The sequence below is a fragment of the Geotrypetes seraphini genome, chromosome 12 (genome assembly GCF_902459505.1).
Source record: "Geotrypetes seraphini chromosome 12, aGeoSer1.1, whole genome shotgun sequence".
Taxonomy (NCBI): domain Eukaryota; kingdom Metazoa; phylum Chordata; class Amphibia; order Gymnophiona; family Dermophiidae; genus Geotrypetes; species Geotrypetes seraphini.
Window position 1 is genome coordinate 86,622,791 of NC_047095.1, and position 23,005 is coordinate 86,645,795.

At 43.5% G+C, this 23,005-nt stretch overlaps 1 protein-coding gene across 5 annotated transcripts in view; it reads right to left on the bottom strand.

The window, feature by feature from the left end:
- BRINP2 (BMP/retinoic acid inducible neural specific 2) overlaps positions 1-15,408 on the bottom strand; it is a 160,054-nt gene extending 144,646 nt beyond the window's left edge. For all 5 annotated transcript variants that reach the window (XM_033915286.1, XM_033915289.1, XM_033915285.1 and 2 more), the window contains exon 1: positions 14,664-15,408. The gene's annotated coding sequence lies outside the window, so the exon portion shown is untranslated. The remainder of the gene's footprint in view (positions 1-14,663) is intronic.
- Positions 15,409-23,005: the final 7,597 nt, after the last annotated feature.

Here is a 23,005-nt window from a genome sequence, read left to right on the forward strand (position 1 = left end):
CTCTTTTTCCCCACCAGTGTTCATCTCTCTCCTCCTAGTTTGACTTTTACGTATTCCCTGGACTGATCTTTCTCCATTAATCTCCCTTCCTGCCAAGTCCCACAATTTACCTTTCAATCCTTTTCGGGTGCAGATTCCCATTCTCCTTTAGACTTTCTTCCCTTCCCTCCTCCTCTGTGTCTTGGATCTTTTCTACACCAACGTAGACTTCTAGCGATAGTAATATCCTAAAAAAAAAAAAATGGGGAGGATGGGAGGAATTTGACCCTATTCTCCAGTTCCAGAATCACAGTTGATCTCTGCAATGGAGGACTAGCCTCATAGAGCAGTAGGCGAAGAGCCAGCAAAGATAGAGTTCGAAATTCCACCGGGACTTCTTCCGACTTTGCAGAAGTCACTTGACCCTCCACTGCCTCAAGTACAAACATAGGTGCTATATTTAAAAGAAGCTGCTAGCTGGATCAATGCACTGAGACAGATATTCAGCAGCACCATGCAGACCACCTTGGGGAGAATGTGGCACAGTGGTTAAAGCTACACCCTCAGCATCCTGTGGTTGGGGGTTCAAGCCCACGCTGTTCCTTGTGGCCCTGGGCAAGTCACTCATTGCCCCAGGTACATTAGATAGATTGTGAGCCCACTAGGACAGACAGGGAAAAATGCTTGAGTACCGGAATAAATTCATGTAAACTGTTCTGAGCTCCCTTGGGCGAACAGCATAGAATGAATGCTATGTGGATAGCAATGAGCAGAATCAGGGCAAGGATGCAATTTATCTAGATAGTAGTGATTTTCAGCAATGCTTTCTGGATGATTTAGGATAGCAGATAGCAAAAATGCTGTCTGGAGAGCAGCTGAAAATCACCTGTATCCTGATAGTGCCAGAACCTCATCACTCTCAGGATAGTCAGTGGCAACCACTATTCCGCTGCTAAATATTCACCTTTTTTTTTTTTTTTTTTTGCCTCTGGTGAGCAGTGTTTAAAAAAAAAAATGCTGACCACCGTAAGCTCAATATTGGGGTGGGGGTTGGAGGGGAGAGGAGAAGAGGGTTTCATAGCTCTTTGAGGACAAAAAAGTACTTGAGTTACTATTGAAAAAAGTATGATCTAAAATCACAAAAATAAAATAAATAACATGGAGTCGTATTTAGTGAAAGCTACAGAACAGCACTGTTCCCTCCAGGGTTAATGACTTCTGAATCTCATCTGCTGCACTCATGGTTGGGAACGTGGGGCTAGAAATTGAGGAAAAGGAGCATTTGGGATCTGTAATAGACAGTACAGGTCATAGGACACTTTTTGGAAATTTAGGACTGCCCTTTATAGAATAGTGCTGGGTACCATTTACTGAATCTAGCCCAAAATGCGCACTCATATGTGTAACTGCAGGTCCTGTGCTTAGCGGTATTATATAACATATGTGCACAACTAAAGAACGGCACGGGGACAAATCTGTCCCCATAGGAACTCAATTTCCCCGTACCCGTGAGTTTTCTCACTGTCGCTGTCCCCGTCACATTCCTGTAAACTGTGCCTTTAATCGCACAAGCTTCAAACACTTCTGATTTTAAAGTGTTTGAGGCTTGTGCAGATGAGGCCGGAGCTTAAGAATTGGTGGAATGAGGCATTATGACATCACAATCTGAACTCTAGAATGTTGCTACTTATGATTTTAAAGGGTTTGAGGCTTGTGCAGATGAGGACGGAGCTTAGGCATTGGTGGAATGAGGCATTATGACATCACAATCTGAGCTCTAGAATGTTGCTACTTATGATTTTAAAGGGTTTGAGGCTTGTGCAGATGAGGACGGAGCTTAGGCATTGGTGGAATGAGGCATTATGACATCACAATCTGAGCTCTAGAATGTTGCTACTTATGATTTTAAAGGGTTTGAGGCTTGTGCAGATGGGAGGCTTGTGCAGATGAGGACAGAGCTTGCAGGAATGGGGCAAGGACAGGAAAAGAACTTGCTGGGATGGAACGGGATGGGAAAATGAGTTCCTGCGGGGACGGGGAAAAATGTGTCCCCGTGTTATTCTCTATGCTAGAGAATGACACGGTGACAAAATTCATCACTGTTCCCGTCCCATGTCGGATAACCGCAGGAAATAATCCCATGTCATATTTTAGTGTCTATTTCAACCTCAGTCCTTCTACACCAGCATTCTTCAAAGCAAAGCTTGAGGGTCAGTGGTTGTGGCCATTCATGCTCTGATTCTTCCCTCTCTCCTTAAAGAATGACATGAAGATGGTTTCCCGCGGTTATCCGCGGGGATGGGAACGGTGATGAATTTTGCCACCGTGTCATTCTCTACTCTATGCACAACTTCTTTAGCATGGGTGGAGCCTGGGCAGGACAAGAGCATGTTTCCCACTTACACACACAAATTACAGAATAAGAATATGCAAATAGCCAAACTGGGTCAGACTAATGGCAAATCTAGCCCAGGGTCCTGTGGCCAATCCAGGTCACAAGTACCTGGCAAGAACACAAATAATAGCAACATTCCATGCTACCGATCCCAGGGCAAGCAGTGGCTCCCTCTATTTCTGTCTCAATAGCAGACTATGGATTTTTCCATCAAGAACTTGTCCAAACCTTTTTTTAAAACTTAACTGTTACCACATTCTCGGCTAATGTGTTCCAGAGCTTAACTATTCTCTGAGTGAAAAAAGTATTTCCTCCTATTGGTTTTAAAAGTATTTTACTGTAACTGCGAGTGTCCCTTAGTCTTTGTTTCAAGTTTCAAGTTTATTTAAAATTTCTTATACCACCCAATCAGCCTTCTAGGCGGTGTACAAATTTATAAAAACAGAAAACAAACTTTAACTAAAATACAAGTTTGAAGTGACAATACGTCCCCAAACTGTAACTATAAAAACTTTTAAAAACTATTAAAAACAAAGACAAACAAGAACAAAAGGTAAAAGGCAAGAACTACATTAGGCAAAGTAAAAGAGATCAATTAAGGAAAAAACCAAGAGGGAGGGTTGCTGTTAAACTCAATAGTATTTTCGCTCAATTGCCCTTAAAAGGGCAGTTAGGTCTCAAAGGCATCAAGGAAGAGAAATGTCTTTAGCTTCGTCTTAAAGTTATTAAGATTTGATTCTTCACGTAAATCATTTGGAATACTATTCCAAAGAGAGGGGGCAGTGACTGAGAAGATAGTAGATCTCATTGTATATATAAACTTCAGTGACGGTATAGAGAAAAGGTTATTAGCTGTTGATCTTGGGGACCTAGAAGGAATATAAGGGGTAAGAAGATTATTTGTAAATTCAGGTTGGTTGTTTTGTCTAGTCTTAAATGTTAACACAATAATTTTGTAAGTGATTCTGTGTTCCACTGGCAACCAGTGAACTTCTTGCAACAAGGGAGTGACATGGTCGGATTTCTTTGCATCGAATATGATTTTTAAGGCGGTGTTTTGTATTATCTGAAGGCTTCGCATTTCTTTTTTGGTTATACCTTTATAAAGGGCATTACAATAGTCAATGCACGAGATCACGAGAGAGTGAATCGAAATGTTCAAGGATGCGGCATCTAATAGTTTCGATAATGATGGCGTAAAATATCGATTCACCGGTACCCATCCTATATCACTCAGGATTTTGTAGACTTCAATCATATCTCCCCCTCAGCTGTCACTTTTCCAAGTTGAAGGGCCCTAGCCTCCTTAGTCTTTCCTCAAATGAGAGAAGTTCCATCATCTTGGTTGCTCCTCTTTGAACCTTTCCTAATTCCACTATATCTTTTTTGAGATATGGTAACCAGAAACACTCAAGATGAGGTCTAAACACTATTTAATTAGGCACAGAAATGTTGCATTTAGATGTTAATATTTATGCCTGCCACAGATCAGGTGTAAGTGTTTGTAGTACCTAGATGCAGGCGTGCTTCTGCCGACCTATTCTCGATATACCATCCTAGGAAGGCCTTTCTGAGCAATTCACAATAGAGTAAATATGGTAATCTATAAATATGTAGGATAAAAGTAGATCTAGCCCAGTGGTCTCAAACTCAAACCCTTTGCAGGGCCACATTTTGGATTTGTAGGTAATTGGAGGGCCTCAGAAAAAAATAGTTAATGTCTTATTAAAGAAATGACCATTTTGCATGAGGTAAAACTCTTTATAGTTTATAAATCTTTCCTTTTGGCCAAGTCTTAATAATAATATTGTAATTTAAAGCTAGAGAGACAAATGATCAAGAAACTCTTTTATTTTATTTTTGTGATTATGATAAACATACCGAGGGCCTTGAAATAGTACCTGGCGGGCTGCAAGTTTGAGACCACTGCAATAGAACAACTAATATCACTCAGAAAATATGAAAAGAAATACATCCAGGGATAGGAAAGAGAAGAGATTGATGCCGCCTATGTCCATTCGCCAAGTAGGCAGCAAGGAGACAGGACAAGGGTCAAAGGCATCCTTAAATAAGAAGGTCTTAGGAGCAGATTTAAATCTAGTATGTGATTCTTCTAAGCAAAGAGTCGAAAGAAGTGTGTTCCAGAGGATGGGGCCTGTTATGCTAAAATTTCGTGACCTGTTAAAGTCAAAGCAGATATTGCAGAAAGAGAGAAGAACAAGCAGATATGAGTGAGTTGAGCAAAGGGTTTTTGGTGGGATGTAGGGACTCAGCAGTCGAGAGAGGTATGGAGGGATTCAGAATGATGTATTTTGTGTGCTGAGAGAAGCTTATATGATGTTCTATGAGAAACAGGTAGGTAGTGCTGTTCACGAAAAAGAAGGGTGGCTAACGTGTCCATAGACTAACATGCACGCGTTAGCGTTTTGCACGTGCTAACCGGTTACTGCACCTTAGTAAAAAAGGGCCATGGTCCTATTTTTTTGATCCAGTGATCAATTTATTTATTTCGATTTCTATCCCGTTCACCCAGAAGCTCAGAACGAGTTACAAGTAGACAATCACAATCGTTTGAAAACAGACTAGTCATGACAACAAATAGGCTACAGTAGACAATAACAGAGCTTATTCTAGAGACCAGACTGGTCATAGCGAAGAGCACTAGGAGAAGTATATTGAGGAGGCAGTTTTTAAGGGCCCGATTGGCAGAAGAGGAAGGTCTTTACTGCTCTGAGGAAGGTCCCAGCTGAGTTTTGCATGATCTGAAGACATATGATATCTTGTGCTGGATCACTTTGCAACCGGGTACGCAGGTAACAACTGCATCCGTGAGTATATTTTTAGACTAGTGCTCAGAGTTCATAATTCATTTATTGTTAAAATTTATATATCGCCTGTATCTAGACACTTTCCATATAAAACACGCATAAAATAAAATCAACATAACAAAAAGCTGAGTCTTCGTGACATTTCTTGTCCGCTTCCATCTATTACCTGTACACATAGAACTCTTTCCTTACGTGAAAGCAGAAACAAATAGCTGCGTTCTCAATCGTTTTTTTAAAATTTCAATCTGTCAGCACATAGACGTAATTGCCCCATCAATGCGTTCCACGTTTTAACACCTGCCACCCAAGAAGCAACTGCTCTAGCCTCAGCATGTCGCACTTTAGTCAGTGTTTCAAGTAACATGGCATTTACTGAACGCAGGGCTTTACCGGGGCAGCAATAACATCAGCAATTGTTTAAAATATAAAGGTGTTGCACGGTAAAGCGTTTGATGAACAATCAAGATGACTTTAGATTGGACTCTCTGCACTACCGGTAACCAGTGGAACCACTTTCAAGAGTCACGTTGTAGAATTGTTCTCTAACCATTTACTAAGCTGAGTTAACACAGCACAAGTGACCAAAACCAGGGTGCTCTAAAGAAGTGTTTCTCGATGCGGTCCTGGAGTACCCCCCTTGCCAGTCAGGTTTTCAGGATATAAACAATGAATATGCATAAACTTGATTTGCATACACTGCCTCCATTATATGCACATTTCTTTCATGCGTATTTATTGTGGATATCCTGAAAACCATTACTGGTAAGAGGGGTACTCCAGGACCGCTTTGAGAAACAGTGCTCTAACGTGTTAGTTTTGTCATCTGTGTGTGCTAAATGCTCTATTTATTTATTTATTTTTAAAAAATTTGTACACCGCCTAAGCTCTTAGCGGTTTCCAAATAGCAAACATTCATAAAATTTTAAATGACATCTAACTACCATTAACCACATTTAACATCTTGTCCATGTACAACATACACTATTTTCTGCAGCCCACAAGCGGGTAATGATGAACATCCTGCATAATAATTTTCTCATTTTTGGGAGAGGGCCGTCCGTGTCAGCGGTGAAGAATGGGCGGGACTACACTAACCAGCTAAAGTGTTGCTAGTACCGTCATGCTGACTGGTTAGCGTGTCCAGAATATGAGAGCCCTTAGCACCAATGGCGGAGTAAGGGAGGGCGAGGGGGGCGGTTTGCCCCGGGTACCATGTTGGTGGGGGTGCTGATGCCCCTCCTCCTCTCCACCGTCGCCTCTTCACACTCCCCCTTCCCTCTAGTTGTTCACCGCTGTGAGCAACAACTTTAACGTGCTCCTTGTGATCCGCACCATCTCTCCCGCTGATGTTACTTCCGGGAGCCGCTCATAGGACGTGACATCAGCTGGACAGACGATGGGGTTGCGAGGAGCACGCTGATGTTCTTGTTGCCTGCGGATGTGAACAACTAGAGGAACGGGGGAAGGGAAGGGAGCAGCCAGAGAGATCAGGGAAGGAGCGGAGATGAGGGCTACTGACCCGGATGCACTTCACCCTCGCTACGCCACTGCTTAGCACCTCCTGTGGTAATATTTTGAAATGGCTATATGCCAATGTTAATATTAGCATATCGACAGGAATAAAACAAATTGTAAAAAACAAACAAACAAACCTGTTGTAAGGGTGTGTTGTGCCCTTTTTTTTTTTTAGTACAGCTTAAAAATACAGTGTTCCCCCGCGAATTTGCAGTTTGCGGACTCACTAATTTGCGGTATTCTCCAACCGCCTCTTCCTGTACTAAAGTCGGGCTACACCAGGGATCTCAAAGTCCGTCCTTGAGGGCCGCAATCCAGTCGGGTTTTCAGGATTTCCCCAATGAATATGCATTGAAAGCAGTGCATGCACATAGATCTCATGCATAGATCTCATTGGGGAAATCCTGAAAACCCAACTGGATTGCAGCCCTCAAGGAGAGACATTGAGACCCCTGGGCTATACCAATCAGGAGCTGCGTGTCAAAGCAGCTCCTGATTGGAGTAGCCTTACTTTAGTAACAGGAAGAGGCGGTCGGAGCAGACCGCAAATGATTTTCTTCACTCACCGGCTCTCCAGCTGCCCTCTCCCGCCTTTTGACAGGCGAAAAACTGTATTCGTGGTTTTTCAAAATTTACGGGGATTTCTAGAACGGAACCCCCGCGAATATTGGAGGAGTACTGTACAGCAATTTAAAACACCAGTCCTACAAACTCTTGAGTGTTATGTTAGGAAAGTAGGTACATCTAGAAAGATTAGATGCCAGAATCAGAAAGGAGCAAGATTTCTCATTATCTACTCTGGCAGGGGACGTAGTGACAAATGAAGCAGCCAAACTACTGGATCTTCTGATTATAATTCAGGAAACTCATTCAGTTCATGTGGGTTGTTTTTTTTTTTTATTTCTGCAACTGCTAATTAAATTCTGATTTTACTGCCCTCAGTCCGAACGGAGCAGGACCATTAAGAAGCTGGTTAGTGTTCTGTGAACTTACCAGAGAAAAAACAGTATGCAGGGCTGCCACCTGGCTCACCCAGTCAGCACGGATGAGCTCAACCTAGCTGACAGGCCAGCATCGCTGAAATCCTTTCAGACTATATAGAAAATGCTCTACAGATAGTGGGGTGGGGTTTTTTTTTTTTTTAGAATTTAGAAATGTTGGGTCCAATATTCATGAAGATTTAACTAGGTAGAAGTAAGTACATCTTGTCCGGTTAAACCCCTCTGAGCTGGCCATCCAACAATATTCAGTGACACTTTTTTGTTCTCTTTTTCTTAAAAAAAAATATAGTTCTCCCTCCTCTCCTCCTGTTTTATTATCCTACCCTAGTTGGTCTGTGGTAAGTCATGTTTGTTTTTTTTATATTAATTCCCCCTTTCTTTAATTGTCACATATTATTTTTAATGTACAACGCTTCGAATTTTATGTTTAATCAAATTTGAATAAACTATGAAACTGTGAAGTGCCACTGTATTTCTTGTGACAGCCCAGTAATCAGAAATTAAGTGCAGAAATTTCTAAATGTAGTTTATAAAGTGGTGCACGTAATTTCTAATGCATGCAGGGATCTCAAAAGGAGGTGGTGGCCATTGGAGGGACATGGGTAAGTCATGGACATTCCTAAAAAAGACATGCAATGTTAGAGAATGCGCCCAATTTACGCAGAATTTAGGTGCAGACATTTACACCAGGTTCCTGTCTGTCCTAATTAGATTGTAAGGTCTTCTGAGAAGGGACCGTCTATTATATGTTAACATGTACAGCGCTGCGTACTCCTTTCAAGCGCTAGACGTGATAAATAGTAGTCGTTTTAGTTTCTGTAAATGGTCACGCCTATATTTTAGTCATGGGGCCAGCCACTACACGTCTTCTTAGGTCTGCTTTATAGAATGGTGCTAAGTGTGTTTCTTCCATGCCAATGTTTTCAGCGCCATATGCAAATGTGTTTGGGGCCACAGACTAGTACTGCAGAGACAGGGGCATATCAGCAATAAGGTATAGATCCCCCCTTCCAAAAATTAATATTATATCTGTGAGAGCTGGGGCATGTTGGAGTTGGGGAGTAACCTATGGTAGAGTAGGAGGAACTGAGGAGGGAAGGCTGAGCTGCAATCCCACTACTGCTCCTTATGACCTTGTGCAAGTCGCTTAACCCTCCCTCTATTGCCTCAGGGGCAACAATCAGTACTTTTTAAAACACCAGCCACTGTGAGTAGAAAAAAACCCCAACAGATATTCAGCACTGGTATCCAAATATTAGCGCTGCTACCTGGATGGTGGTGATATTCACACTATTAACCAGATAACAAACTGGATAAAGTTAGGACATTCTTTTTGCTGTCTTGCGTTCAGAGGTCTAAATAACACCAGTCGCCGAATAACCTCTGACTGCCCCAGCTCTGCTCACAGACTGCCCTAGCACTATCTGGATAATGCTGACACAGGAGGATTGATTGAGACATCTAGGTTTCACTTCCATTTGTTTCAAGAGAAGTAAAGACTCCTTTCTTCCGTTGCTTTCAGTAGAAGTAAAACCCGGATGTCTCAAGCCGTCCTCCTTTTTCTGGAGCCATACGGTAACCCTAGTCAGAGGGGATAGTCAGTTACACCGGCCATTTAGAGCCACTGACTATTCCTCTGGTTGGCACTTTTCTAGTTAGCAGACCCTGCCTTTGAATATTGATCCATTAAACTGCAACCTTTTTGGTTACATACTTGAATGCAACTTAGCTTCAGCTACTGCTGAGAAGGTGTGAGTTAAATCTAAGTAAATAAATAATACACTTCTCCCTCTGTATTTGCAGTGATAGGGATTAACAGAACCACAAATACAGAAAAAACACAAATAACTTTTTCATATGTTATTCGCTGTTTTCTATTAAAAACTATCATGAATATGGTGAAACCGCGAATAACATGGTGGGAGACTAGGCCTGTTCCTCAAGGAGAGGCAAAACACGTTGAAGAAAGTGCTGGGAATCAGCAATTTTTTTTCTGTAAATCCTTGGAATCAGCAATTTCTCTATGCAAGCTGATGTAATTTGGGGGAGGAGCCAGCAAGCTAAAAACCGTGAATAATTGAAACCGCGAATGCTGAAACCGCGAATACGGAGGGAGAAGTGTACTACTATTAATCATTTCTATAGTGCTACTAGACATACGCAGTGCTGTACATCAAAACACAGAAGAGACAGTCCCTGCTCAAAGGAGCTTACAATCGAGTCAAAACAAACTGGACAAGAAGGTGCACCAATACCCAGCGCTCAGGTGGGGGAATTACAGAGGGATTGAAAGGTGCTGATGCCACCCTTGCACACCAAATTGGGCCTAATGAAACAATTTGTCAGAGCTCTGGATAAGGAGTCGGCTTCCTTCAAGACATCTTCCCTAATCTGTCTGATGCAAAGGTCAAAGCTGGTGTCAGGGATGAGGCAGACAGCATCAGTGAGACCAAATCAGAATGGCCTCAGTATTGGACTGGGAAAGAGGACACTCTCTGGAACACTGAACAAGTTCTACTACCTTCCACAGTTGCTACTTTAAGCTCTTGGGGACGGGGATTCACTGTACCTGTGTATGTAGATTGGTTGTAGGATGTCCTGGCTCTGGCATAACAAGAACACTGCAATAAAGCTTGGAATGGAACAGCGGAAGTACAATAATTACAAAGGGATTTGAGACTAGAATAGTAGGGGTCGGGGCTGTAGGTCAAATTACATTGTAGAAGGCTGCTGTGAATCAGGCCTGGAAGAGACAAAGTACTGCAGGTCAGCACTGGGGTGGAAATAACTTAAAGTAAGCGATATTTATCTCTTATCATGAGTGCTAAGTTGTTTCACCTGCAAGATACATTTCAATCACAAACTAGGTTAGAAAACAGCCAAGCCTTCCCCTCCCCCCCTTTTATCATTTGTAAATTTAAAAATAAATAGGAACGCATTAAGATCTTTTCTACTGTCTCAGATTCACACTGGGCTCATCATAATATCAGTAGCCATCAAACACAAGTCTAATATTCTCGGCTCACCAAAAGCAGAAGACAGGAAAGAAACATCCCACTCAGCAGAACCTGCCACACTGGCAGCTGCCTGCTTTCCCTGCAGACTCGTTCTTGTTTGTGTGCTTCTGACGGAGCACAGAGCCATCAGGCGTCTTGAGGGACTTTGTTAATTTGTATTCCATACCCACCGATTAATGAAATACCCCTTGGAGAGTGAGGACAGGAAAGCTCTGTATGACGCAGAAAAGACTAGGACAATATGTTTTATTTTAACCCTCTCTATAGTGTTCCGTAAACAACCTGCTCCGATGCTCTCAGGTGTTGTAAGTTTGATCTCGGGGACTGTTGGAGCAACTGGCAAAAAGCTGGATCATTTACATCAACAGTGAAAGCTGCCAGTCTCCTACCTCACCCGCTTTTCCTCAAGTGAAAGGGCCCCCCCCCAAACCTGCATTATGCCTGTTAAATACCTGGTGTCGGGGAGGGTGCAGAAGCCTCACCAGCCAAAAAAATTCTTTGCTGAACTACTCCCCTCAGCAGAGTGAGGAGAAAGGGAACAACTCACCAGAGAATTTCTTTGGCTGGTAGGGCTTCAGCCTCTCTACCAGCAAAGATATTATTTTTAATGCACCGGGGCAAAGGGGTGGGGGAGAAGGAAGAGAATACATTGCCCCCTCAGTGCACCTTTGGGCTCCCCCCTCAAAAAAAAAGGAAGGGTTGGCTTCACCTGTGTCCCCAGCAACCTCTCTTCATGTGCAAATTGGCTCTCTGATCAATGCAGAATGTCACATGGGCAGAAGAGAAAAGCTCTGGTCCATGCTGACCCCAATGTCTTGATTCAGTCGGAAAAGTAAGGCCTGGGTTTTTAATTCTAAGCCGTGTGAATTGTTGACCAATAGAAAATGAACTAATGGATTCCAGTGGGTTCTGGGGCTGTTTAATATCTGTGATTGACCTGAGCATGGTTTTGCACACGTAGTCTTATGCACTAATAATTAATCTAAAAATAGATGTCTACACTGCAGTCAAATAACAACTGTATAGCAAGGGATGTGTGTGCAAGTCATAACAGTCTGTGTGCTGAATGTCATGTGCAGATGTTACTAAATTTCATGCACCAAGAGCCACACATGACATTGCTCTGCCAGCACCACCGGAATCAAAATATGGATTGATCCAGTGGTGGAATAGTCACATTGAGGGATAGAACTCTGTTGGAGAAGACATGCTCAGCCTAAGCTATGGAGGAACAGGGTTCGGTTTTCTTGGCTATTTTTACATTTTACTACGAAGTGAATTGCTTCTGTTAAAACTGGGTCCCTTTTTTTCTATTTTCTCTGTTTATAAGGATTTTTGTTTTTAATCCTGGAAGTTTTTATCTGCTCCTTCGGACTTCCTGCTAAATTAGATAACGGACCAGGATCTGACTCCATTCACCTTCATTCATAACTACCCAGGGATTTTCCCAAATGTTATATCCTTCTCCAACTTACAGTAGTCCAGATATCACAGCTGTCCTTGGAGGGACCCATCCAACATGATTCTTTCTGGAACCCTGTAATTATAGGTTCTACATCCAGCCACTAGATGGTGTCATTGTGTAATGACTATTTAGTCCCTCCAGGGGGCTGAGAGCACTCCTCTCCAGTTCAGGTTTAGGATGATTCATTGTGGTCAGTATTTTTTTGGGGGGGAGATGTCCCCAACACCCCTAAATTATACTGTGATGCCCCCCACCACCTCCCCTCAGAATTAAACCTCCAAATAAGTCAGAGCAACAGGCCATAGGGCGAGGCCGGGAAGTGGGCGGCAGTGGCTGGCATAGAGCCCAGACTCTGGGGGAAGAGGTACTGGTGGGAAGGCCTGGCTGGAGCTTTCAGCTGCTCGTCGCAGGTACCAGGGAAGCCCAGCCTCCCCATAATGAGACGATTCATGATGGCCTTTTCATCGCAGCCACACTGAAACGTCCTGCACTGAAATGGCCATCATGAATTGTCCCATTTCGCCTAGCTCTGGCTATCCCAAGGTGCAGAAGGCCTAAACTAGAAATCAAGTCACCCAGCATAGTGTGTCCTCTCATTCAATTATCAGCCAGCAGAGGGCACTGTTAATGACTGTAATACAGATGATTACACTTCCTTGATTAGTTGGCATAGTTTCAAATACCTGTATTTTGTGACACTTTTTTAAAAACTCTATTATTTTATTTCCTGTGAAAGCACACACAGTATATGATGAGCAAACATACTGCAATCTGAAGTCATACCACTTATTATTTATATGTATTTCCAAGCAGGTGTGATTTTTTTAAAGTGATCACAGACAAAAAAAAATATATGGGGAAATCACAAGGAATTTTACAAAGTTCCCAATATGATCCAGGGGTTTGTAAAAACAATTCTTCAATTTTCTGATATTTCTTTTTTTTTTTTTTTCCCAACGTGTATTCACAGTGAAAATCCCACCCCCAACCTGTAAATCCTGCATAATGGGTGGAGTTTTACATAGTCGGTATAGATCAGAATATAATTTTGTCTCTCTCTAGTCATAAGCATAGAAGGAGACTGTGACTTATTCAAAGTCACAAAGTCAGCGACAGAACCGAGATACAAAACCTGGTCTCACCTTTCAGAACTGCATACTGTGACTACTAGCCCCTCTCTTTAGGGCAGACAATGCTGCTCGGTGCCAATACTGTCTGATTTAGGGGCAGGCACGTTCCTGGAGGGCTGGCAGTGGATTTAAAAGAGGAGGCTTTTGGGCCCCAGTGACAATGAGGGAGGGCAGTTAGCAATCACACACAATGTGGCTATTCCCTAGTAAGGGAAACTAACAGCCTCTTTTACAAAGACGCGCAAGCGGCTGCGCTGCGCTAACAGCCCCGAAGCCCATAGAGATTTCAAGGGCTTCGGGGCTTTGTAAAAGAGGCCGTAAATCTCTATGGGCTTCGGGGCCGTTAGCACGGCTTTATAAAAGAGGCCGTAAATGTCAGGTCTCACAGAACACTTTCCAACCTCACATACCAGGGGACTTCTTCCATCAGTGGTGTGTGGAGGGGGAAGGAAATAGGTTAAAAAAAAAAAAAAAAAAAAAAAAAACCCAGTGGAAATCTTTCCTCCTCAAACTTGTTTTTCGTGGTAATAACATTACAACTGGGTTAAGTGTGATAGTTGCTGATGTTCCCATGAAAAACAACTCCTGAGTCACTATATAAATCTTCATAGGGCTGACGGTATTAACATACACTGTGAATACCTATATGATCGGTGATATAATTTATTCTTTCTAAAATGCTCCCTGCATTGTCAGTGCTAGTAAATACTTTTATTCTAATCCTTATAACGTTGGCGTCAGGTTAATGTATCTCCCAGGTCTATTAAATCTGAAAGCACTCAGTTGTTCCAGGTTTTCACTTGAGCCTGCTGCTCCCTTTCCTTTAAAGCTCCCCTTGGTGTTACTACATTCCGGCTTCTATTTACTTAAGGATTTACTCTCATTTTGCATCTGTGTCAGCAATGATTAATACATGTGTCTCTCTGCTTGAAGTTAGATTGCTCTGCCCCTTCCCCCCCCCCCCCCCCCATTTCTCCAGTTTGTTGTTTTTACACTATTTCTGATATCAGTCAGTCAGATATATCTGAACTCTATCCAGAACCCCATTACTGTCATCCTTACTATCAAACCTTCTTTATGACACTTCCCTCTGACGACTGGATTATAAAAGATGCAATAAGCAGATGTACATCTTATGCCCATATCATTTGTGCGTGTGATAATGGCACTTTAGCAAAATGCAGACATTCTGGATGCAATAGCCAAAACGATTACCTTTTCTAAAAATATCACTTAATGGGAAGTTTGCAATTGCAAGGACTATCCAGTAGATGCTTCAGCCCCAAAGAATCGATTCATCACTCAAACGTCCACCAGAACTTTAAACACTTACCCCTGGAGCGGCAGCAAAGGTGGCACAGGGAGCCGGCACTCCAGTTCACAGCAGTGCATAATCCCGCGTCTTTTCCGGGGGGGAGGCAGGGGTAGAGAACATTTCCCGATGAAGCCCTCGATCTTCAACAGTAGAGCAACGCTTGGCATCCATCAGAAGAGAACTTTCTCAGGGCATCCTTGCAGGCTTTTAAAAAAAGCTACAAGTTTCTCTTGCAGCAGCAGCTGCTGTCCCGGAACCAGCTGCACCCACTAGGAGACCTAGTGCACACCAGACCTTCTCAGAATCGGAACCACCTCCCCTTGCAGCTTCCAACAATTTGCAGTCCAGACTCCAGACCTTGCTTTTTTTTAACTTCCGTGCCCACTCTCCTGGGTTAAATTTGCTAGCTAGGACAAGATCTTTAGGTGAAGGGCATAATTCAGGGGAGAAAGGGCAGATCGAGGTCCCTACTAGGAAAAAAAAACAAACCCGGAGCGAATCGTAGCACCCTGCAAGCACGGGCAGTAGCAGTTCGATCTCTCTTCTACATGCAATGGGAATTTATATGCCTAGGAAGCACGCGATCCATACAGGCATAAAGTGCAAACGGAAAACGAGGGGAGGAAATTGCTTCGCCGTGCACGTGCCGAAAAAACCACCCAAGGTTAAAAAGCCAGGCTGAGCGAGCTACTTGCGCTGTAACTCCTCGCCCGCTCCATCAGCGTCAGCACCTTCTGTGCGCGTCTCTCTCGCTCTCGCTCTGTCTGCCTCGCTTTTCGTTTTGGTAGGCCTGTCAGACGGCGGCCAATGAGATCCCGGGCTACATTCCCCGCAAACTCTGATTGGTTACAGGAGTTTTACGGCGAGAGAGAGAGAGTTCTATCTAGGGCTGGGCTGTCAGTGCGGTTTTAAATTGTGAGCTTAAGATGCTTCCGTTGCTTGCTGGTATATAGCGTTAAAGTAGGGTAGGGTGAGGCAGGATGTGTGTACCTTTATATGTGAATCTGGAGGTTGCATTTTAGAGGTATCGTGGAAGATATGAGGTATATTTGTTAGTGGGACATGTGTGTTTGTTTGGAGGCAGGGTGAATTCATGTGTATGGGAGTGTTTATGTGTTGGGGTTCTATATGTGTGTGTGTCATGTACATATTTGTGCATCTGTGCTAGATGGTGTGTGGAGGGGGGGGGGGAGATGTGTGTTTCCATGGGGGTGATGTGTGTGACTGTGGTATGTGTTGGCATGTGTGTGTCTGAGAAAGGAGGATATTTGGGGATGAAGTTCTGTGTGTGCGTCTGAGATGTGATGGGTGTGTACCTGGGGGCTACAGGGTATATGTAACGGATCAACCTATGGGGTTTATGTACATACCTCTCTGCCCCCTAGAAAGCATGCATACACCAATTCATTCCCACACCTCTCATCTCCAGAGACACATGCGCACATACAAATCTTTCATCACCAGACACATTCATTACATCCTTTCCAAAGACATACATGCCAGTGCCCCCTCCAGCTTGTTCCTGGTTTGTGATATGTACAGTAAATTGTATGCAGAGGTTTCTTTTGGCCAGCAGCAGTATAAAACATGTGTAACTTAGAAGCATTTTTCTAGCTGCTTCCCCACATGGAAAGACAGGGAAGAAATTGTAGGCATAGTTTGCCTGTTTGGTTTGGGGGAGCCCCTCCCCCAAACAAAGATGGACACAGATGAAGCTTTCTCTTTCCTCCATCCCCCAACATGCATTGACTTTATTTTTACTATATTTGATGACACGCTTCATCTCGTCATGCAGCCACCACCAGCCTCAATCTTCACACCTGATAGAAACATAGAATATGACGGCAGAAAAGGGCTGGCGGCCCAACAAGTCTGCCCAATCAAGATCCCTCCCACCCTCCCACAGTAGCTTCAACAGGATGGCACAATAAAATATTTTCAGACCTTTTGTCTTTCTTTGATTCATTTTTCATTCTTTAATTTAGCCTTTCCTCGTGATTTTATTTTGTCTTTTTCCACATTTCTTCTCCCCTCTGATTTCTAAGTTGTTTTTCTGTTACATCTTTTATTCTCTCAGTATTTCCTCTAGATTTTCCTTTCTGCTATCTCTTGCTTGTGTTATAGGTTTCATTTCTTTTGTCTTCATTCTCCTTGTTTCTCTTTCTTCTTTTTATACCATTTCATTCTCTTTTCTCCCTCCTGCTGTCAACCACCACGTGACTCCCCACACACATTCTTCCTCCCCACCTGTCTATAATTCCCTCATCCTTTACCTCACCCCTCAACCTTCACTCTTCCCCTTTACCTTCCCCCTTGCTTCTCTCCTCTCCTCCCTCTCCCATCTTTCACTTCCCCCTCCCCAGCCCATACACTCTCCTTCACCATCCTCCTCTTCATCAATTTATTCCCCATCCTTCTTAGCCTAATGGTTAGTACAGTGGCCTGAGAACCAGGGAGGGGGCTGGGTTAGATTCACAATGTTGCTCCTTGTGACTCTGTACAAGTCACTTAACCCTCCATTGCCCCAGGAACAAAATAAGTACTTGTATATAATATGATTGTAACCACAGAAAGGCAGTATTAGAGAATGGCATGGTGACAAATTTGATCCTGTCCCTGCAGTAACTCAATTTCACTGTCCCGTCCCCGCGAGTTATGTCACTGTCCCTGTCCCATTCCTGTAAGCTCTGCCTTAACCGCACAAGCATCGAACACTTATGATTTTTAAATGTTTGAGACTTGTGCAGATGAGGACCGAGCTTGCAAGAATGGGACAGGAACAGGAAAAGAACTCACAGGGATGGGGAAACGAGTTCCCGTGGGGATGGGAAAAAATTTGTCCCTGTGTCATTCTCTAGGCAGTATATCAAATCCTAACCCTTTTCCATTTCCAGGCACACCTTCTCTCCTCCCCATGTCTCCCTTTTCTGGGGACTCTTTCCCTGTCTTTCTTTTCATTGACCTCCTATCACTCTCCCTCCCTCCTTTCCCTGCCCCACCTTACACATTCTCTTTCTCTCTTCACTGCCAAACACTGTTTAAAATAACAGAAAACCCTGCAAATGGACTCTCAGAAGCATACCAGGTCCAAGAATTCATGTTGCACCAACCCTATCTATGAAAAATCAGTACTGCAAATATTTTAGAATACCAGCAGACCTCCATCTGGGGAAAGAGAACAAGCTGGACTACTAGAAATTCCTACAGAGAATGTGCATGTTATCAGAATCTGTTATCTTGGTTACAACAGGAAACACACCACCACCTAGATAAAATTTTTAAAAAACCCTGCAAATTAGAAACAAATATGCAGACAAAAAAAAAAATGAACTGCAAAACCCAAGAAACCAGATTCGGTGAGGTATGGCACCCTGAATAAAGAGAACAGGAAATCATTTCTGCCTGTACTTAGCAAAATTCCAAGAAGGCACACTTTCAGTCCTATTTTCCATTCTTTTCCCCTTGTGCTCTTCATTTAAAAGCCAGCCTAACCAGTTTGTATTTATTCACTTTTCTATACCGTTCTCCCAGGGGAGCTCAGAATGGTTTACATGAATTTATTCAGATACTCAAACATTTTCCTGTCTGTCTTGGTGGGCTCACAATCTATCTAATGTACCTGAGGCTGTAGCTTTAACCACAGCACCACTCTAGAAATCAAATTGTAATCAAAGTGAGACAAGTCTAGGACAATCAAGCCATTGTGACATCACTGATGAGGTTGGCTCTTAGGCATTGGTGGAATGAGGCATTGTGATGTCACAATACCAGCTCTGGTTATTAGAGGCTGAAGCTTTTCACACGATTTATTTATTAAATTTTCTATACCGTTTTCTCAGGGGAGCTCAGAACAGTTTACATTAATTTATTCAGATACTCAAGCATTTTCCCTGTCTGTCCCGGCGGGCTCACAATCTATCTAATGTACCTGGGGCAATGGGGGGACTAAGTGACTTGCCCAGGGTCAAAAGGAGCAGCGTGGGTTTGAACCCACAACCTCAGGGTGCTGAGGCTGTAGCTTTAACCACTGCGCCACACTCTCCCCCTTAACCACTGCGCCACACACTCCCCACTCTCCACATTTAAAAGACAGCCTAACCAGTTGTGCTCACAACCCACCATGCCAGGGACTTGGTAATTTGTGTCGAGTTGAGCACCCCCCAATCATTTTGAAATTGGCACCTACGACCAAAACTACCCCACAACTTCTCCCCCACACCCCAAACTGTACAATTCCCCCCAAACTACCCGTGCAACTGCCCCATCCCCTTATCATTATTTATTTAATTAATTCATTTTCTATCCCATTGTCCTCAAAGAGCTCAGAACGGGTTACAGGTTAAACATATATAGTATACAGTTAATAGGTTACAATTTGCACTGGATTTGCCATAATTTCAGTGCAAGTTTACAAATTTTCATCCTAACTTGACATATACTAGGTCTAATACTAATATACATAATATACAGTTTACTGGTTACAATTTACCATATTTATCCTTCCAGTGCAGGTTTTATCCTAATTGACACACAGACAGTTTACAAGTTGGATTTGCCATAGTTACAGTGCAAGATTTTTTACAAACCAAGTTTTCCTTACATACTGGGTTCTAGTATCAATATAAATCCCCATCTTCAAATAATTTCCTATCAAAAGTTATACCAATGTTACACTGCCACCGTCAATTTCCCCCTTCCCAAACTATTCCCTGAAACTGCCTCATCCTTCAAAATGAGTCTTGCAACTGTCTCTGACCTTCCCACAAATGTCCCATCCAGAAAACGACCCTCACAACTTCCACCCCCTACAAACTGTCCACCCACAAAATCAACCCCCCTCCCCAACTTCACACTTCACTCCCAAACAGCCCCAGTGGGCACAGACACAAACACGTACATGCCATATGCTCACAGAACAGATGCTTGCATATTCACGGAAATAATTATCTGTCCCTAAAGGTATGCATTTTATTTATTCTGATCTATTTTTCATGCTCTCTGTTATTGCTAAGTGAACTATTCAAAGATAGTCTGTAAAGATCTCAGTCGTAGCATTGAATTCTAGCAGAATGGAACACCTTCCTCGCAGTGGGGTTGTCCAGAAAACTGTAAAGTTGGAAAAACTGTGTGAATTGAAGTTTTTCCCATGAATTTGATTGTGCTTGATCAGAAAATAATTAAAACAAATTTTTAAAGTCCATCCAGGGGTCCCTTAAAGCCACTGATTACATAAAGCTCCATTTTCATACCCCTCCCCCCTTTTTTATGAAGCTGCATTAGGCTTTTTTTTCCACTGGTCATTAGGCTACTCTAGGGACCTGCTTGCTGCTCTAAGAGGAAAACCCATTATATATTCAGTTGTCAAACAGCCTGGTATGTGCTTTCACTTTTATCTTTTGGGGGGTGGGAGAGGGACAGGCACCACTAGGGGAATTGAGGGGTAAAGTCATGCCTTTATCACTGTAGTAGTCATCTAGTCAGTGTGGACAACATTTTGGTGCTTAGTCATTGTTAAAACAGATCTAACATCCAGTTTTTTTGACCTGGACATTTTTATGATGTTCCAGAAAATTATAAGCCCACCCTAGTCCTGCCCCAAACACTCTTATCAGTCAATCGTTACTACTACTACTATTTATTATTTCTATAGTGCAGAAAAGCATATGCAGCACTGTACATTCAACATAAAACAGATGGTGCCTGCTCAGAAGAGCTTACAATCTAATTTGGACAGACAGACAGGACATATGGGGGAGGTTTTTTTTTGCAGAGAATGATGGGATAGACATAAGTAATTTTATGGTGAGCGGGAGCAGTGGAGTATCAAGGGAGGGGCGGGGAGGGGGGGGCAGATCGCCCCAGGTGCATGCCCTAGGGAGGGTGCACAGCCGGCCGGGTGGGGAACTTCCCACCTTCAACCTGCACCTCACCTCAGCATGGCTGCTGACTCTCCGTACTTATTCCGGAGCAGAGTCGGCAGCTGCGCTGATATGCAGGCAGGTCCCGCGGTCACTACTTCTGCCATCTCTACTCAGGAAAAAGTAAGTGATGTCAGCAGAGGGTGGACCGGCAGCTGCAGTCATTGCGGGACCTTGTCGCAACTCCCTGCGTCTGCCAGTCCACTCCCTTCGACGTCACTTACTTCTTCCGGCAGAACTCCCTCAGTCTCCCCTCGAACTTGTTTAGCTAGCAGGGTGGGCGGTTTACAGTGGCGCTTTTGAGAGGGAGGAGGAGGAGAAGCACCGCTGTGGCTCCTCAATGTCAGTGAGCGCAGGGCGGACAGGGACGATGCTTGGCGTTGGGCGCGCGGAGCGATATGGAGCCAGACTCGATCATCGATGAACACTGCAGTAATTGAAGGATTGTCCAGGTGATTTAGGGCTCTGAGGGCCCACAGAGAGGAAGAGCAGAGAGAGAGGCACCCTCGCAGCTGCAGTCATTGCGGGACCTTGGTGGTTTGGAGGGAGAGAGAAAGGAGCATGGAAGGGTGGTAGAGGGAGAGAAAGGGGGCAGGGTGGTATGGAAGGGAAGTGGAAGGAGAGAAAGGAGGCAGGGTGGTATGGAAGGGTGGTGGAGTTAGAGAAAGGGGGTCAGGGTGGTATGGAAGGGTGGAGGAGGGAGAGAAAGGGAGCAGATGCTAATGGAAATGGGGGGGGGGGGAGGGAGAGCAGAGAGTGAAATGCCAGACCACAGGGGTGAGGGAGAGGGAAAGGAAGGTGAGGAGAGAAATGCCAGACCATTGGAGGAGGGAAGGGAAGAAAATGGATGCCAGACCATTGCGGTGAAGGGAGAGATGGGAGGGGGAGGTTTACAGACAGTGGATGACAGGAAGAGAGTGACAAGGAGATGAGGAAAGCAGAAACCAGAGAAGACAAAGGTAGAAAAAAAAAAATTCTATTTATTTATATTTTGCTTTAGGGGACATGCGTCACTGTTTCTGTGGTGTTGCATTGTATGCAGAGTCCAGCTTCTTGCTGGTTCAATTTAACCTTTGTCTTCGTATTTCTATTTTATCCCCCCTTTTATAAAACTGTTGAGCATTTTTTAGCACCGGCCGTGGTGGTAATAGCTCTGATACTCAGAATTCTACGAGCATCTGAGCTGTTACCACTGTGGCTAAAAACCACACTACAGTTTTGTAAAAGGGGGAGGGGTTAGTTTGTGATAACATATTCCATACTAGGCGAAGGTGTTTTCTGTGTGTTCAAAAGACATGGTTTTCTGTTAGGACTGACTGCAGAATTGATCTGTACTAGTCTGGCTTGTTTAGTTTTACAATGGGTGTATTGATGTTGTACTGCTCACTGCAGTATGTAAGATGCTGACTTTTCTTAGGTACACTCTTGTGTGACGTGTGGATTGTTACTAAAAATCATGTTTTTCATACAGATGGGGGGGGGGTGTCAAAAATGATAGGCCCAGGGTGTCACATATGCTAGGTACGCCATTGAGTGGGAGTTAGGAGCTGAAAGCAGTATCAAAAAGTGAACTTTTAGCTTGGATTTAAATACTGCTAGAGATGGTGCCTGATATAAAGATTCAGGCAGTTCCTTGCATATGGCGCAGCAAGACAAAAGCAGGCGGTGGAGGAGAAGGGTATAAATTGGAGGGACTTGCCCGATGAATGGAATTCATGGGTGGGAACATAGGGGGAGAGACATAAAATCCACCACTGTTCCCTGAAGTTTAAGTATCTCTCAAAATGTTCAGGCACCTTTGGTGCAACACTGGATGGACAGGAATCATTCTAATGATGACATTAGATGGAGGCTATTAGGGACACTTTCAAAACATTAAGATGTCCAAAAAATGTTATAAATCGGTACTTGAATGTCCATTAGATTTGGACATCTTGGGGTAATAATCAAACCTTTCCCAAGATACACACACACACACACACTAGTGGTCACTAACCCCCCTCCCACCCTGATCTGAATGAAACAGTACATACCTGTCTCTAGAACAGCAACACCTGGTATGGGAAAGCCTAGCAGAGCATCACACAGGTGTCTTAAGTAGCCTTGTGAGTGGGCTAGTGAACCATAGAGATGAGGACCCAGACTAATAAGCCACTCTAACCAGTCTGTTCAATGTTCTCCTCACAATTTGTATCCAGCTATTCGCTGGCTTCTTTACAACCATTTCAATGTAAGTTGTCAAAAAAAAAGTACATAATAGCCTATGTATATCTTTCCTCTTGCAAATTTGTACTATGTAATCACTGACCGCCCAGTGATCTCTTCCTTATTTGTACACTGTAATTCGCTGTAATCTCTTCTTTATCTGTATATGTAATTCGCTGACTGTACAGCTAATCTTCTCTGTGAACCGCCTAGAAGTCGCAAGATTATGATGGTATA